This window comes from Lissotriton helveticus, chromosome 11, assembly GCF_964261635.1.
Source record: "Lissotriton helveticus chromosome 11, aLisHel1.1, whole genome shotgun sequence".
In the NCBI taxonomy this organism is placed as follows: Eukaryota; Metazoa; Chordata; class Amphibia; order Caudata; family Salamandridae; genus Lissotriton; species Lissotriton helveticus.
Window position 1 is genome coordinate 971,442,999 of NC_136072.1, and position 16,137 is coordinate 971,459,135.

The 16,137-nt window shown below is 41.4% G+C and overlaps 1 protein-coding gene across 5 annotated transcripts in view; it reads right to left on the reverse strand.

Annotated features, from left to right (window-relative positions):
• The window catches only part of ASPHD2 (aspartate beta-hydroxylase domain containing 2), a 241,291-nt gene that overhangs the window by 61,002 nt on the left and 164,152 nt on the right, over positions 1 to 16,137 (reverse strand). For 2 of the 5 annotated variants that reach the window (XM_078667314.1, XM_078667315.1), the window contains exons 2-3: positions 9,664 to 9,720; positions 4,448 to 4,511 (exon numbers count right to left, since the gene is read on the reverse strand). The gene's annotated coding sequence lies outside the window, so the exon portion shown is untranslated. The remainder of the gene's footprint in view (positions 1 to 4,447; positions 4,512 to 9,663; positions 9,721 to 16,137) is intronic. The other 3 variants (XM_078667316.1, XM_078667317.1, XM_078667318.1) reach the window with 2 other exon arrangements.

The following is a 16,137-nucleotide window of genomic DNA, read 5'->3' on the forward strand; positions in this document are numbered from 1 at the left end:
GCCAGAATTTCAGGACAAACAGACCACGACAAAAGGTCCATTTATATTGATATAAATCCATTATTTCATATTAGGAACTAGACTTTTTAATTGGTTTTTTTTTTTTAGAGTTTTTGAGACCTTCCACCCTACCCCACACCCCATACCCACCAGAGAGTATCTACTGAGCTCAGGCCAAAATATCTAAAGGAAAAATAAGGTAATTTAAAGAGACCTTGCTTTTGACCCTGTGGAGTATTCAGAAAGGGTAATATAGGAACGGTAAAGACAAAATTTCTCAAAACATGGTGGCACAAATCTGTCATCCCATAATGTTTCTTTTGTTCCTGAAGTTACCCCTGCATTTTTCTTTTTGACCAGTTTTACAAGCCCCTTATCCCTAGGAGCTTGCCAAATTGAAAATGGGTGCCCCTCAGGTTCACTCTAGTGGGTGGCCCTCATGTATGTAACGTTCATTGGCCACTCTACCATGTAGCCTCACGGGAAACACTTGACCCTTTCTGCTACCGTCCCGATTAGTGACAGCTTATTATGCCTTTTGAGGTCTCTTAGTGCCTGTAGGGAAGTTTACGCTCAGATGCTTGGGCAGACTGGAATCTCTTCCTGTTCACTTTTTGTTTTAAACAAATACAACATTTGTAAATATTATGTTCAGTCATCACTGACACAACCATTTGCACACAACTGCATGAGTGAGTTACATTGCAGGGCTTCTCAAACATTACCTGTGCACCATACGTTAAGATTACCCATAACTATTTATGTATATTTACTTTGATGCAAGAATGGTATTTGGAAGATGAAGCCCGCAGGCTGTTTACAGAGAAGATAACTGATCATCCATGTCCTAATGCTGTGTCTTTGGGTAGCTTCCTGCCTAGTGGGAATCCAGTTTCCTATAAAAGTATCCGCTCATAGGCTCACCTGTACACTGGCAGGTACCTCTGGATTGCATTCTAGAGAGAGGATTACTGGGACTCCTCCCTAAGAAAGGAAAGGCTGGCCTATCCTGCTTGGCAGTGCATTTGTATTTTTAGTGTGCAATAGACATTGACAGACAGTGAACATCTGTCTGATTGCCTGGTTTTGAAATTATAAACTGGAGCTGCCCCAGAGCTCACTTATCTTTGGAACTTGGACCTGTGGGCAGTGCTTAATTTGAGCCGGTGGTTCTGGCACTGGGCACGGCACTCAATTGCAGCTAACCTGCACTTATGAAATCTGCCACATTGTGGCGCTGTATGTGTAATTTAAAGATGAGCAGAAAACCAGTTCATTGATTCAAGATCTTTTTTTCACAGTGTTTACAATGCATATAAAGGACATAAAAACATACCTCCAATAAAAGTATGTATACACACATATAAAATGCCTTGTGAGACAGAATTAAAATCCACATATAAAATCCACAAGTTAAAAAAACAATCCCAATGAGAATATAAAGTGTATTGTGCCCAGGGTTTTAAACACAGTCACTTTTATCCTTTGCTCTCCCATTTTGTCATGGCCCTTCTGCTAGTCAGGGAGGACCATAAGAATGATGCCGTAGTGTAACAGGCAAAAGGATTACACTGTTATTTGATAAAAATAAAGCGTGGGACGGCATTGTTTGAAATTAAGTTTACTCAGAAAGGGGAGAATATACCGTATTCAATGTAAGGTATAAAAACTACAATAAAAAAACAATATGTGCCGATCGGACTGGGTTGACCGTTTATCGCAAGGGCAAACTGACAGGTCATTTAGCGACTAAGTATTCTTAGGAAAGCTCATCATTAGAGGTATAAGGTTCAAACGGAATCTAACTAGGAGAAAACGATGTTGAGGATTTGACACAGATACAAGATATGATTCGCCAGCCTGGGTACAAGAGGTACAACTTTACAGAGATTTTACTACGACTTTCTTCCACTCGATCTCTTACAGACTTCTCTCAGAAGAGTTGTTTAATTTTTTCTTTGGACACGGATCTACAGCTTGATAGATTAACATATAGGTCTGTTAAACCCAAAGTTCCTAGGGTTTCTTTAACATACATAGTGCAACCAGGCAATCTTATGTACATTATCTAGGGCCAGGCAGTCCCTGATGATAATTTGGGTCAGACTTACTGTGTCGCTCTTCCAGATCGAGCACCATAGCAAAATAGGTGCAGCGCCAAGATACCCTCGGGTAGTTGTGCGCTTTATAAATTGCATAAACATAAACAATATCTCAAATATATGGGGCCTCTAGCTCGAAGTGACGAATACAATTTCCATAATTACTTGGAAGTGCTAATAATCTTTTATAAAAATCATCCTCTATTCTTTGTAGGGACTCAGTTGCCACCATCCTTCACATCCCCGCTCCATATGATGCTATAGCGACTGATTTTGCAGCATACACCTTTTTTTATTACATCAATCCTCAGACCCCAGCTTCTTTACCAAGTTAAAAACAGCCCTTGCACTTCTTTCCATGGCTAGGGCTCTGTTATCCATCATGTTTGACCATTTGTGTTTTCTGTCAAACACTACCCCCAGATAGGTAAAGCTGTCCGCCACTGCCAGTCTACGAGACTCTATGTAAAGCGCTGGTAATCTTTTGGTACGTGTCCCTGCCACGAGTACATAACATTTGGCTTAGTTAACATGAAGGTCCAGACCAGTCATAAAATTTGAATAAGCCTCTATGAGTTTCGATAACTCCACCCCAGTTCTTGCAACTAATACAGCATGGTCTGCGTTAAACAGTATTGGAAGAGGTGCTGCATTGAAGATACGTACATCTTTCGTGTCTCCGCTCATGGCTGCCAGCACCCCATTAGTGCATATGAAAAATAACAAGGGGGTAAGAACGCAGTCCTGTCTTGCACCCCGTTTTATCTTAAAAAGCCTAGTGCATACTCCATCCCTGCCATAGGGAATGCATGCAGAAGCTTGGGCATACATATAACAAATCCAAATAATTATCGGTGCATCAATGCCCATCTCTTCCATGATAGTTTGGGGTTGAAAACGCAGTCAAAAGCGGCCAATAAGTCCATAAAGGCAATATAGATTTTCTCCGGTTTTGCCAATGTATATTTTGCTATAGTCAAACTTAGATTAAGACTTTGGTCTGTGGTCCCCTTTCCTTTTTGGAAACCGTATTGTGCTAGTATTAAGATATTCCTCTATGTAGTTCAATCTCTAATCTGTTCAGCAGGAGTCGTCCCATCAGTTTGGCTGTACTATTTAGGAGGGAGTTAGGTCTACAATTTTGCGGATTCACACGTGTGCTGAACAGTCATTCATCCATTGCAGCTGTACTGTTTGTGTGATAATCTAACTAGACTTGATACAGATGGCTGCCATAAGTGAACCAGTGTGCTCTTCCACAACTACTCAAAGAGTGAAAGAGGCTTGGGCCAGACACATTTTGTTGCAGACTTAGTCTGGTGCGCACCAGCTACCAGGCACTTCCTTCTGTCTCCCTTTGAGAGAGCTCAGCAGTCCTTGTCCTCTGTGCTCAGGAGGACACGGTCTGACACGCGCTTATCCATAGCACATGTTAAAACGTTTGGCAACCACCAGTGCTTACTTTTTAAAAGAATAAGTGGTAGATCCCAAAGTTGTGTTCAGAAGCCTCCTGCGGTGGTATTGAAGATTGGGGGTGTCCAATACCAAACACTACATGGTCTTGATTCCACCGCATGCCTCTTTCAACCACAAGGATCTCACTCTTGAATGTTCTTTCTTACCTCCGCTTTCCCTCTTTGTCACTGTTTTCCGTTTTTCTCCTCTTCATTCTTTCTCCTTTTGTGTTATTCTTTCTTTATCTGGATCAAAGTCTTTTGAGGAAAAATAATTACTCGTCGCCCAAAATGAGCGCGGGTGGGCTCCACCTTCAAACACCGGCACAAATTAAGCACTGTCACCCACCACCCTTGGGCTACCACTAGGGTTTCTTACGTACGTGTTCCAAAAATGATCATACTATGTTTTGCAAACAACCCACAAACGTCTTTGGTGCAGCAAGGTATAGTACAAAAGGTTAATTGACTTTTGATCTAATTAGTGTTCTTACTGTAGTTTCCACAGGGTTCCATAGGACCACTGTCTACAAAGTTAAAGGTACGATGGAAATTTGAATCAGGTTTCTATTTTGTTTTCCAAGCCAAGAGTGGGTTCAAACTTGTTAAAGATTCGGCTAGATGGCAGTAAAGATGTTGCTGGCTGAAGATCCGCAAGAAGCACTGCTGTGGGACCATTCGAGATGATCAAGTTCACCCACTGTTTGACAGCATCAACAGCTACGCGTAACTTTACCTGTGATCACATTTTGAGTCACCTAAGCGTTCAACTACAGGAACACGCTTCGAAGCGAAATACTGTGTATTTTAATGCTCGCATGCATAAACAATCTCCTTTTCTGAAAAATAAAAGACATTAAACTTTTCTGTGCAGTATAAAATCATACTTACAACATTCCATTCTGGAAAGGACCGATCATTCCTGGGAAGATTTATATCAGTGTGGCGTGTGCACCTTCAAGAAAATAGGAAAATGCAACATTTTAGACCCGGAAAGCCATTTATTGTTATCTATACCTACTTTATATTCCGTAATTTATTATAGTTGCATTAAATATGTGGAATATTATTTGAAGAATCTTAAAATGGACTAAACTCACTGCTGTGCTTAGTGGAAAAAGCATCGTTAATTACAGATTTTTGCAATTTCAATTGTTTGGTATTACAACATTCAACTAAGACCAATAGGAACCCACGAGAAAATAGTTTCATCGCTCACTAACTGTACTCTTATGAGGATTTCTAGCTTTGTTTCCAAAACGTTTGTATATTGCAGATATATGGACATCTGTCCAATAGTTGCTTTCTTAGCTTGAACCTGTAATAAAAAGCACATAGGAGCTCCAAATAACTAATTACTAAATGGGCCCACTCCAGAAGTAATGTGGGCATGGGGTGAAAATGCATCAGTACCGGCTCAAATATGCTCCTGGTGGAACACAACAATTCCTGCTAGTGGAATTTCAAGATTTTCAGCAGACAACAGCTAATAAAATGACCACCACAGACGAAAATGAACAACTGCTGGTAATAAAGAAAAAGCGAGCGCTGGCAAAGGTAACAGGTGATAGCTGCCAGCTTATTGCCATCTTTAATTTTAAAAAATATATTTTTTTTCTCGCCACTCCTGACCAGGTTGTATGGCCAGAGTCCATGCCATGAATTGGACTCCGCGCCAAATGACGGCATAGTAGCCAGTCGGATTCCAAGAAGGACCTTTCTCTTTGACATTTTTGTGATGTGATCCCCTATCTACTGAACGAGGAGCTCCCTGGAGGAAGGGAAGGGAAGGGAAGAGAAGGCAAATGGAGCAAACAACCGTTTTGTAAACTGACACATGTGTAAGCTTAACAGGGATATAGCTATAGAACGGGGTAATCTACTAATCCCAACAAACAGTAGGAGTAAGCAAGAATGGACATTTGCATGGAAGCAGGACGGGTGGTATAAGAAAACAGGGGATGCCTGCGCCAATATAAGTATGTGGTAGATGGAGGACCATTTACAGCTTAGATGAGGAAGAACAGGGACGAATAGAAGAAAGAGCTCTAGAAGAATAAGAAGCAATGTCCTAACACAACACAGGTCATCGTGGGCTAAACTATATCGAAACCTTAGAACCATTAGCCCAGTATACCTACTGCATTAATGCTACACTTTAATAAAGCGTTTGATGCTGATGGAAAATAAAACTGCTCTTTCAACCTTCCGTGTGTTATTGCTTCTGCTTTTCAGTGCCGACAAGCTGCTGTCAACTTCAACAATCTCCTCTGAATATAGATCTTCACCGATGCGGTTCTTCGATGCAGTTCTGGTTCGGCGCATTACGCAGTCCGGAGCTGTTGTATGATGTGTTGTAGACCTTATTCGATACTTGTCCATTCATCCTAGGTGAGGCATCTTACTTGATAGTCAGGCTCATATTTGGCATTTTGGTCTGAAAAATGAGCCATGCAAAGCTTTCAGACGTGACTCCACTACTAGCTCAACAAGCTTTCGAAACACATGCATTGCCTGTGCATCATGGCCACCGTCTTATCTGGTTGGGATGGAATTCTCCCACCAGCAGCAAAACGTGTCCACAGATTGTCAAAACATACACACTTCGTATGCAATGAGGCAGCTATTTTTTGCTGGTTGGGACAGTAGTTTGGTCCAACCAGCCATAGGAAGATAGTATTGACGGCCATTTTATGTTGGGGAATTGTCCCTTGTCTATCACTGAAACTGCACATTATAACTGCATATTGAAGGGCTTGCATCAGCTGTCGGTGACAGGCACCTGAAAATACCTGTCTAATGTATTCTGGTTATGCCTACACTCTTGCCTGTGTTATCAGTGTTGGGCACACCTGTGAAAATAAGACTGTTTGTCAGAAGTTGTTGCCTTCACGTTCCATCACAGGCACACCCTTGTGTACTGGAGCGAGTAGCTCTTTGGGTTTAGTTTTTTTAGTGAACTACTATTTGCAGAATAAATTTGCACAAACACACTTTGGAATTCAACTAGCAGCAGTTGTGGGGGCAGCAACTCAACCACGTACAGTCTCCTTATGGAGAGAATATTGGCACCCCAACCAATTCAATTTCCGGGTACTCCCCCAATAAATTGGCAACAGTGGAGGGAGGCTTTGAGGCGTATTTGGAAGCAATTGATGGTGACACTTTTAGTTCCAAAAAGAAACAAGCATTGGCAATGCCAATAGGTCTTGTATTTGTGAGAGTTCGAGCGCTTGGCATTGTAAATGAGAATGCCTTTTACCTATGTGTTATAGAGTGGAGTAGATGTATGTAGTGTGGAGTGGAATTATGAGGTTGGATTGGAATTGTTAGTTGTGAAATTGTTTGGTGTGTAGTTCAATTTTGTGGTATGGTGTGCAGTGGAATTATGTGCATGGTAATGATGTGGTTTTTAGTGTACTGTAATTATTTGGAGCGGGATTGTGTGTTATGGAGTGTGATTATATGGTATGGCATTTTGTGTTGTGTAGTGGTATGTTGTGGAGTTTAATTATGTGGTGAGTTGAATTTTGTGGCATGATGTGGTATTCTGTAGTGTAGATTGGATGTATGTGGTGTGCTGTGTAAATGTGTTGTTGAATTGAATTATGTGGTGTGTTGACAAATGATGTGGTGTGGAATGGTAATGTGTGGTGTGGAATTGTGAACACCCAAATGTAGCATTAAGCAAATGAAAGATGACCAGTCAACCTTTGCGAAAATTCGTCCGGTGCACAGGAACACGAGTCGCCATATGTGTTTGTAACTTTTGATACATTTGAGCTAGAACCAATTATAAAAGTGGCTATTGCCACAGTGTAACATATTTTATACACATACTCAAGAAAAATAAAGAAAAGCACATCACTCCAGCCAGCACGACCTATGCCAAGCTTTCTTTCCTAAAAGCCACCCAGGCTGTTATTAAAAAGTAGTGAAAGGAGTTTGGAACCAGGGAGCGTTGAGATATGGCAGCAGACAATTGAAGAACCAATGAAAGCCAATGAATGAGAGATACGGGAAAGCATACCTCACAAACTAATGTCGGCCGCCTGTATTTTGCAAGAAACTCTCCTTAATGTACAAATAGCCTCCTGCGTCGCTAATGAGCGCACAGCAGCGGAGGGCTGTACATGGTGCTTCTGTACTAGAAAGGCTACCTTTCTCATATCTTAGACGTACTCAATTTGATGCGGCAACTGTCCGGGTGTGGAGTTAAGGAATACCCAAAGGGAACATACATCTTGGTCGTGCCTCAGGGGAATGAATGATAACTTACTGCTCTTGTTTTAAAACTATGTCTTAAACTATAATAGGAGACTAAATACCAGAATTTGCCAATGTCCTAAACCCTTAGCTGGATGTTGTGAATTCAGCATGGTCTGCGTTAAACAGTATTGGAAGAGGTGCTGCATTGAAGATACGTACATCTTTCGTGTCTCTGCTCATGGCTGCCAGCACCCCATTAGTGCATATGAAAAATAACAAGGGGGTAAGAACGCAGTCCTGTCTTGCACCCCGTTTTATCTTAAAAAGCCTAGTGCATACTCCATCCCTGCCATAGGGAATGCATGCAGAAGCTTGGGCATACATATAACAAATCCAAATAATTATCGGTGCATCAATGCCCATCTCTTCCATGATAGTTTGGGGTTGAAAACGCAGTCAAAAGCGGCCAATAAGTCCATAAAGGCAATATAGATTTTCTCCGGTTTTGCCAATGTATATTTTGCTATAGTCAAACTTAGATTAAGACTTTGGTCTGTGGTCCCCTTTCCTTTTTGGAAACCGTATTGTGCTAGTATTAAGATATTCCTCTATGTAGTTCAATCTCTAATCTGTTCAGCAGGAGTCGTCCCATCAGTTTGGCTGTACTATTTAGGAGGGAGTTAGGTCTACAATTTTGCGGATTCACACGTGTGCTGAACAGTCATTCATCCATTGCAGCTGTACTGTTTGTGTGATAATCTAACTAGACTTGATACAGATGGCTGCCATAAGTGAACCAGTGTGCTCTTCCACAACTACTCAAAGAGTGAAAGAGGCTTGGGCCAGACACATTTTGTTGCAGACTTATTCTGGTGCGCACCAGCTACCAGGCACTTCCTTCTGTCTCCCTTTGAGAGAGCTCAGCAGTCCTTGTCCTCTGTGCTCAGGAGGACACGGTCTGACACGCGCTTATCCATAGCACATGTTAAAACGTTTGGCAACCACCAGTGCTTACTTTTTAAAAGAATAAGTGGTAGATCCCAAAGTTGTGTTCAGAAGCCTCCTGCGGTGGTATTGAAGATTGGGGGTGTCCAATACCAAACACTACATGGTCTTGATTCCACCGCATGCCTCTTTCAACCACAAGGATCTCACTCTTGAATGTTCTTTCTTACCTCCGCTTTCCCTCTTTGTCACTGTTTTCCGTTTTTCTCTTCTTCATTCTTTCTCCTTTTGTGTTATCCTTTCTTTATCTGGATCAAAGTCTTTTGAGGAAAAATAATTACTCGTCGCCCAAAATGAGCGCGGGTGGGCTCCACCTTCAAACACCGGCACAAATTAAGCACTGTCACCCACCACCCTTGGGCTACCACTAGGGTTTCTTGCGTACGTGTTCCAAAAATGATCATACTATGTTTTGCAAACAACCCACAAACGTCTTTGGTGCAGCAAGGTATAGTACAAAAGGTTAATTGACTTTTGATCTAATTAGTGTTCTTACTGTAGTTTCCACAGGGTTCAATAGGACCACTGTCTACAAAGTTAAAGGTACGATGGAAATTTGAATCAGGTTTCTATTTTGTTTTCCAAGCCAAGAGTGGGTTCAAACTTGTTAAAGATTCGGCTAGATGGCAGTAAAGATGTTGCTGGCTGAAGATCCGCAAGAAGCACTGCTGTGGGACCATTCGAGATGATCAAGTTCACCCACTGTTTGACAGCATCAACAGCTATGCGTAACTTTACCTGTGATCACATTTTGAGTCACCCAAGCGTTCAACTACAGGAACACGCTTCGAAGCGAAATACTGTGTATTTTAATGCTCGCATGCATAAACAATCTCCTTTTCTGAAAAATAAAAGACATTAAACTTTTCTGTGCAGTATAAAATCATACTTACAACATTCCATTCTGGAAAGGACCGATCATTCCTGGGAAGATTTATATCAGTGTGCACCTTCAAGAAAATAGGAAAATGCAACATTTTAGACCCGGAAAGCCATTTATTGTTATCTATACCTACTTTATATTCCGTAATTTATTATAGTTGCATTAAATATGTGGAATATTATTTGAAGAATCTTAAAATGGACTAAACTCACTGCTGTGCTTAGTGGAAAAAGCATCGTTAATTACAGATTTTTGCAATTTCAATTGTTTGGTATTACAACATTCAACTAAGACCAATAGGAACCCACGAGAAAATAGTTTCATCGCTCACTAACTGTACTCTTATGAGGATTTCTAGCTTTGTTTCCAAAACGTTTGTATATTGCAGATATATGGACATCTGTCCAATAGTTGCTTTCCTAGCTTGAACCTGTAATAAAAAGCACATAGGAGCTCCAAATAACTAATTACTAAATGGGCCCACTCCAGAAGTAATGTGGGCATGGGGTGAAAATGCATCAGTACCGGCTCAAATATGCTCCTGGTGGAACACAACAATTCCTGCTAGTGGAATTTCAAGATTTTCAGCAGACAACAGCTAATAAAATGACCACCACAGACGAAAATGAACAACTGCTGGTAATAAAGAAAAAGCGAGCGCTGGCAAAGGTAACAGGTGATAGCTGCCAGCTTATTGCCATCTTTAATTTTAAAAAATATATATTTTTTCTCGCCACTCCTGACCAGGTTGTATGACCAGAGTCCATGCCATGAATTGGACTCCGCGCCAAATGACGGCATAGTAGCCAGTCGGATTCCAAGAAGGACCTTTCTCTTTGACATTTTTGTGATGTGATCCCCTATCTACTGAACGAGGAGCTCCCTGGAGGAAGGGAAGGGAAGGGAAGAGAAGGCAAATGGAGCAAACAACCGTTTTGTAAACTGACACATGTGTAAGCTTAACAGGGATATAGCTATAGAACGGGGTAATCTACTAATCCCAACAAACAGTAGGAGTAAGCAAGAATGGACATTTGCATGGAAGCAGGACGGGTGGTATAAGAAAACAGGGGATGCCTGCGCCAATATAAGTATGTGGTAGATGGAGGACCATTTACAGCTTAGATGAGGAAGAACAGGGACGAATAGAAGAAAGAGCTCTAGAAGAATAAGAAGCAATGTCCTAACACAACACAGGTCATCGTGGGCTAAACTATATCGAAACCTTAGAACCATTAGCCCAGTATACCTACTGCATTAATGCTACACTTTAATAAAGCGTTTGATGCTGATGGAAAATAAAACTGCTCTTTCAACCTTCCGTGTGTTATTGCTTCTGCTTTTCAGTGCCGACAAGCTGCTGTCAACTTCAACAATCTCCTCTGAATATAGATCTTCACCGATGCGGTTCTTCGATGCAGTTCTGGTTCGGCGCATTACGCAGTCCGGAGCTGTTGTATGATGTGTTGTAGACCTTATTCGATACTTGTCCATTCATCCTAGGTGAGGCATCTTACTTGATAGTCAGGCTCATATTTGGCATTTTGGTCTGAAAAATGAGCCATGCAAAGCTTTCAGACGTGACTCCACTACTAGCTCAACAAGCTTTCGAAACACATGCATTGCCTGTGCATCATGGCCACCGTCTTATCTGGTTGGGATGGAATTCTCCCACCAGCAGCAAAACGTGTCCACAGATTGTCAAAACATACACACTTCGTATGCAATGAGGCAGCTATTTTTTGCTGGTTGGGACAGTAGTTTGGTCCAACCAGCCATAGGAAGATAGTATTGACGGCCATTTTATGTTGGGGAATTGTCCCTTGTCTATCACTGAAACTGCACATTATAACTGCATATTGAAGGGCTTGCATCAGCTGTCGGTGACAGGCACCTGAAAATACCTGTCTAATGTATTCTGGTTATGCCTACACTCTTGCCTGTGTTATCAGTGTTGGGCACACCTGTGAAAATAAGACTGTTTGTCAGAAGTTGTTGCCTTCACGTTCCATCACAGGCACACCCTTGTGTACTGGAGCGAGTAGCTCTTTGGGTTTAGTTTTTTTAGTGAACTACTATTTGCAGAATAAATTTGCACAAACACACTTTGGAATTCAACTAGCAGCAGTTGTGGGGGCAGCAACTCAACCACGTACAGTCTCCTTATGGAGAGAATATTGGCACCCCAACCAATTCAATTTCCGGGTACTCCCCCAATAAATTGGCAACAGTGGAGGGAGGCTTTGAGGCGTATTTGGAAGCAATTGATGGTGACACTTTTAGTTCCAAAAAGAAACAAGCATTGGCAATGCCAATAGGTCTTGCATTTGTGAGAGTTCGAGCGCTTGGCATTGTAAATGAGAATGCCTTTTACCTATGTGTTATAGAGTGGAGTAGATGTATGTAGTGTGGAGTGGAATTATGAGGTTGGATTGGAATTGTTAGTTGTGAAATTGTTTGGTGTGTAGTTCAATTTTGTGGTATGGTGTGCAGTGGAATTATGTGCATGGTAATGATGTGGTTTTTAGTGTACTGTAATTATTTGGAGCTGGATTGTGTGTTATGGAGTGCGATTATATGGTATGGCATTTTGTGTTGTGTAGTGGTATGTTGTGGAGTTTAATTATGTGGTGAGTTGAATTTTGTGGCATGATGTGGTATTCTGTAGTGTAGATTGGATGTATGTGGTGTGCTGTGTAAATGTGTTGTTGAATTGAATTATGTGGTGTGTTGACAAATGATGTGGTGTGGAATGGTAATGTGTGGTGTGGAATTGTGAACACCCAAATGTAGCATTAAGCAAATGAAAGATGACCAGTCAACCTTTGCGAAAATTCGTCCGGTGCACAGGAACACGAGTCGCCATATGTGTTTGTAACTTTTGATACATTTGAGCTAGAACCAATTATAAAAGTGGCTATTGCCACAGTGTAACATATTTTATACACATACTCAAGAAAAATAAAGAAAAGCACATCACTCCAGCCAGCACGACCTATGCCAAGCTTTCTTTCCTAAAAGCCACCCAGGCTGTTATTAAAAAGTAGTGAAAGGAGTTTGGAACCAGGGAGCGTTGAGATATGGCAGCAGACAATTGAAGAACCAATGAAAGCCAATGAATGAGAGATACGGGAAAGCATACCTCACAAACTAATGTCGGCCGCCTGTATTTTGCAAGAAACTCTCCTTAATGTACAAATAGCCTCCTGCGTCGCTAATGAGCGCACAGCAGCGGAGGGCTGTACATGGTGCTTCTGTACTAGAAAGGCTACCTTTCTCATATCTTAGACGTACTCAATTTGATGCGGCAACTGTCCGGGTGTGGAGTTAAGGAATACCCAAAGGGAACATACATCTTGGTCGTGCCTCAGGGGAATGAATGATAACTTACTGCTCTTGTTTTAAAACTAGGTCTTAAACTATAATAGGAGACTAAATACCAGAATTTGCCAATGTCCTAAACCCTTAGCTGGATGTTGTGAATTCCACTGGTGCTATACAGGCATGGCGTCTGTGGTTCCTTGCTGTTCTTATTTAAAGAAGGAAGCCAGCACTCTAGTTCATTTAAAGACTGCTTCTCCACTGGCCTAAATGAAGATCCATGTGCAGCTCGGGCTGCTTCTGGGACGTCCACTCATTCTTTTATGGTGGCCTGTCCTTGTAGGGCGATACCTCCCTGGTACAGTTTTCTAACCCGTCAGTCTGTTTTAGTTGGAGTTCCGATGGGCTCTTTTTTCATTATGTAAATATTAATATGAATATTTAAAGATTTCCTTTTCGAAGACGAAATGTAGGGTCTGAGTTATGGGATCTCTGGTGAGATAGAAAAAGTAGCAAACCTTTCAGAATGGTGCTTGTGTGTATAAAGATTATGGGTGCAGTGCGCTGCATGGGGCACTTGATAAATGAGGTAGCAATAAAAAAAATGGAGTCCCAAATTAACATATGAAAACTTACAGCATTAGGAAACTGCCAGTGCTCTTAAGCGCAAAATTGAATTGATGCATCAGGAGGGCCAACCAATACAAATAGGAGCAACCCTGGAGTGGACAATTGGCAAGCAGCAGGTGGGATTTCACTCCATCCAATGATTACAGCAGGTCTTCCAGACCGCACAAGCGCGCTGTAGGCTTGACCTAAAAGGTACGTTTGGTATCAAATTTGGGTTTGGAAGGGAGAAGCATTTTGAAAATTCTGACTTTGGAAGTTGGCAGTGTTCACACTGGTGGAGGGGGAGGATGGGGATTCCGTGACTTTAATTAACTACGCGTCCATCACCAGAAAATTGGATAAAGTAATGTAGGGAGATTAGAGGTTAAATTATCTGTGATCAGCTTATTGAGAGAACAAATTATAAGATTCAAGAGAAACTTTTATCAACAGAGAACCCTGATTTAGAAACCGGTTTGACGTTGTTATGGAGGTTTGAGCATGCTCTATTGTACATGAAAGAAATGAATGACAGTGCTAAATTTTGTGAGGTTAGGCAAATTTCAAAACAATATGCAAAGCAATCGACTAGAGTAATTTATTCAAAAGTTCCTCAACATTCCGAAATGAAATGGTTTCTTCCAAAAATAGTGGAAAAAATAATGATATCCTCAGTTTTTGTTGTAGCTGCCACACCTAGGATATGCTACAATTTGTACTGGTTTTAGACACATTGTTTTTAAGTGTGGTAAGAAAGGGCACTTTGCTTCTCTGTCGAAATCTATTTTGGGACCCTTGTACTTCACACGTGGTTCAGACCATTGAGCAGGATGTAAATTCGGATGAGAATAGCTTTGTGTTAGTGGTATCTTCTTCAGAACATGAGTGGAAATATATTCTATGAATGGTTTGTGAAAGAGGAAACCTCCGTCAAGTGAAACTGCGCAGAACAATAATTTAATTAAATTTATTGGGGACTCAGGCTCCCCTTTCACATTAACCAATGAGAAAGATTTGGAAAAATTGTGTGAAATTAAATTGCGCAAGTTTTGCATCAAAAAGTTTGCGTATTGAGGTAGGATAGCAGAGATGGTGGGGACATTTGATGACAATTCGGAATTTGAGGGCAGTTCCACTGTCTGACCAGTTCATATTCTCAGAGATGGTTCCAATTTGTTAAATTGGGATGAACAAAGTTAACTTGAGATTGGTGGAGACCCGCATCATCCAGACATGGTGTAATCACATCACCAATTTTGAACTGGTCAGCCATTTGAGTGCTGATGTGTGGATTAATGAATATCCCCAAGTTTTCAAAGAAGAGTTGAGGAAGTTGAAGGGTTTCCAACACTATAGTTTTAAAAGACAATGCCCAAGCTGTAGCTCACAAAGCACATAAAGTACAGTCGAATCTACATAATGAATTGAACGGTTATGTTCTATCGGAGTTATAGAACCCATTGAAGATATGGAGCAGCTCACTCCCGTAGTTTTGGCATGTAAAGCCGACAAGAACGTAAGACTGTGCGTTGATTTGAGGGGTCGAAATTCTAATACATGGGTTGATCGCCAACCTTTGCCCAACATTAATGAGATGCTGGGAACTTTAGGTGGGATTGTTTTTTTCCACTTGTTTGGATATGTCTGCAGCTTACCATCAGGTTGCGTTAAGTGTTGATAGCGTTGAGACAAGGCATCTCACATCATTTGCAACACCTGAAGAAACATATTGCTATATTCACATGCCATTTGGATTGGCATTGGCAGAGTTCCAAAAATTAATAATTTATTTAAGAACACCATGGGGATCACAAATTTCCTGAATCACATATTCGTTTTTGAGAATAATGAGGCTGAAGATGACAGCAGGTTGAGAAGTGTTTTGGAAATCATCACATTTAGTGGTTTGACAATAAGGAAAGATAAGTGCAAGTTTTTCCAGGAGGTTGTGGACGATTTGGACCATCATGTATTGAACAGGGGTGTTGAACCCTAAGTAAAGATCTTAATGGTGATTCCAGATGTGCCTATTTCTCTATATAATTTGTAATTTGGGATTTCTCCACATATGAAGTGGAATGTTTTCTATACATCTTGTCATGTTAGTTATATGCACTTTTAGACAAAGCTCTGGACTCTATGTAAGGATTAAAAGGGGTATATGCTCATCAGCTTCATGCCCCAGCAATACACATTTGAAATATCTGGGATGGGACATCTCGGACCATAGTCGGTTGCTCTCGGTCTAGAATGGGGAAAGGCTTAGGCCAGCCGTTCCGACCTGGCAACTTTCAGCCCTGCTGCTGGAGGATAGGCTCCTTTAGGAAATCCTGGCTACCCGATTGTCAGAATATTTTGGACAGAATGAGGATACTGCATCCTCAAAAGCTTTGAAACGGGAGGCGTTGAATGTGGTAGTCCGTCGCCATTGTATCCAGGTACGGCTGCGTGAACACCTTTCCGTGGAGTAGTGGTTTCTTCAGGTGGAGCACTCTTACATGGCCTTCGAACGAAGGCTAGGGATGGACCCTGCTTCAAAGGCAGACTTGAGTGA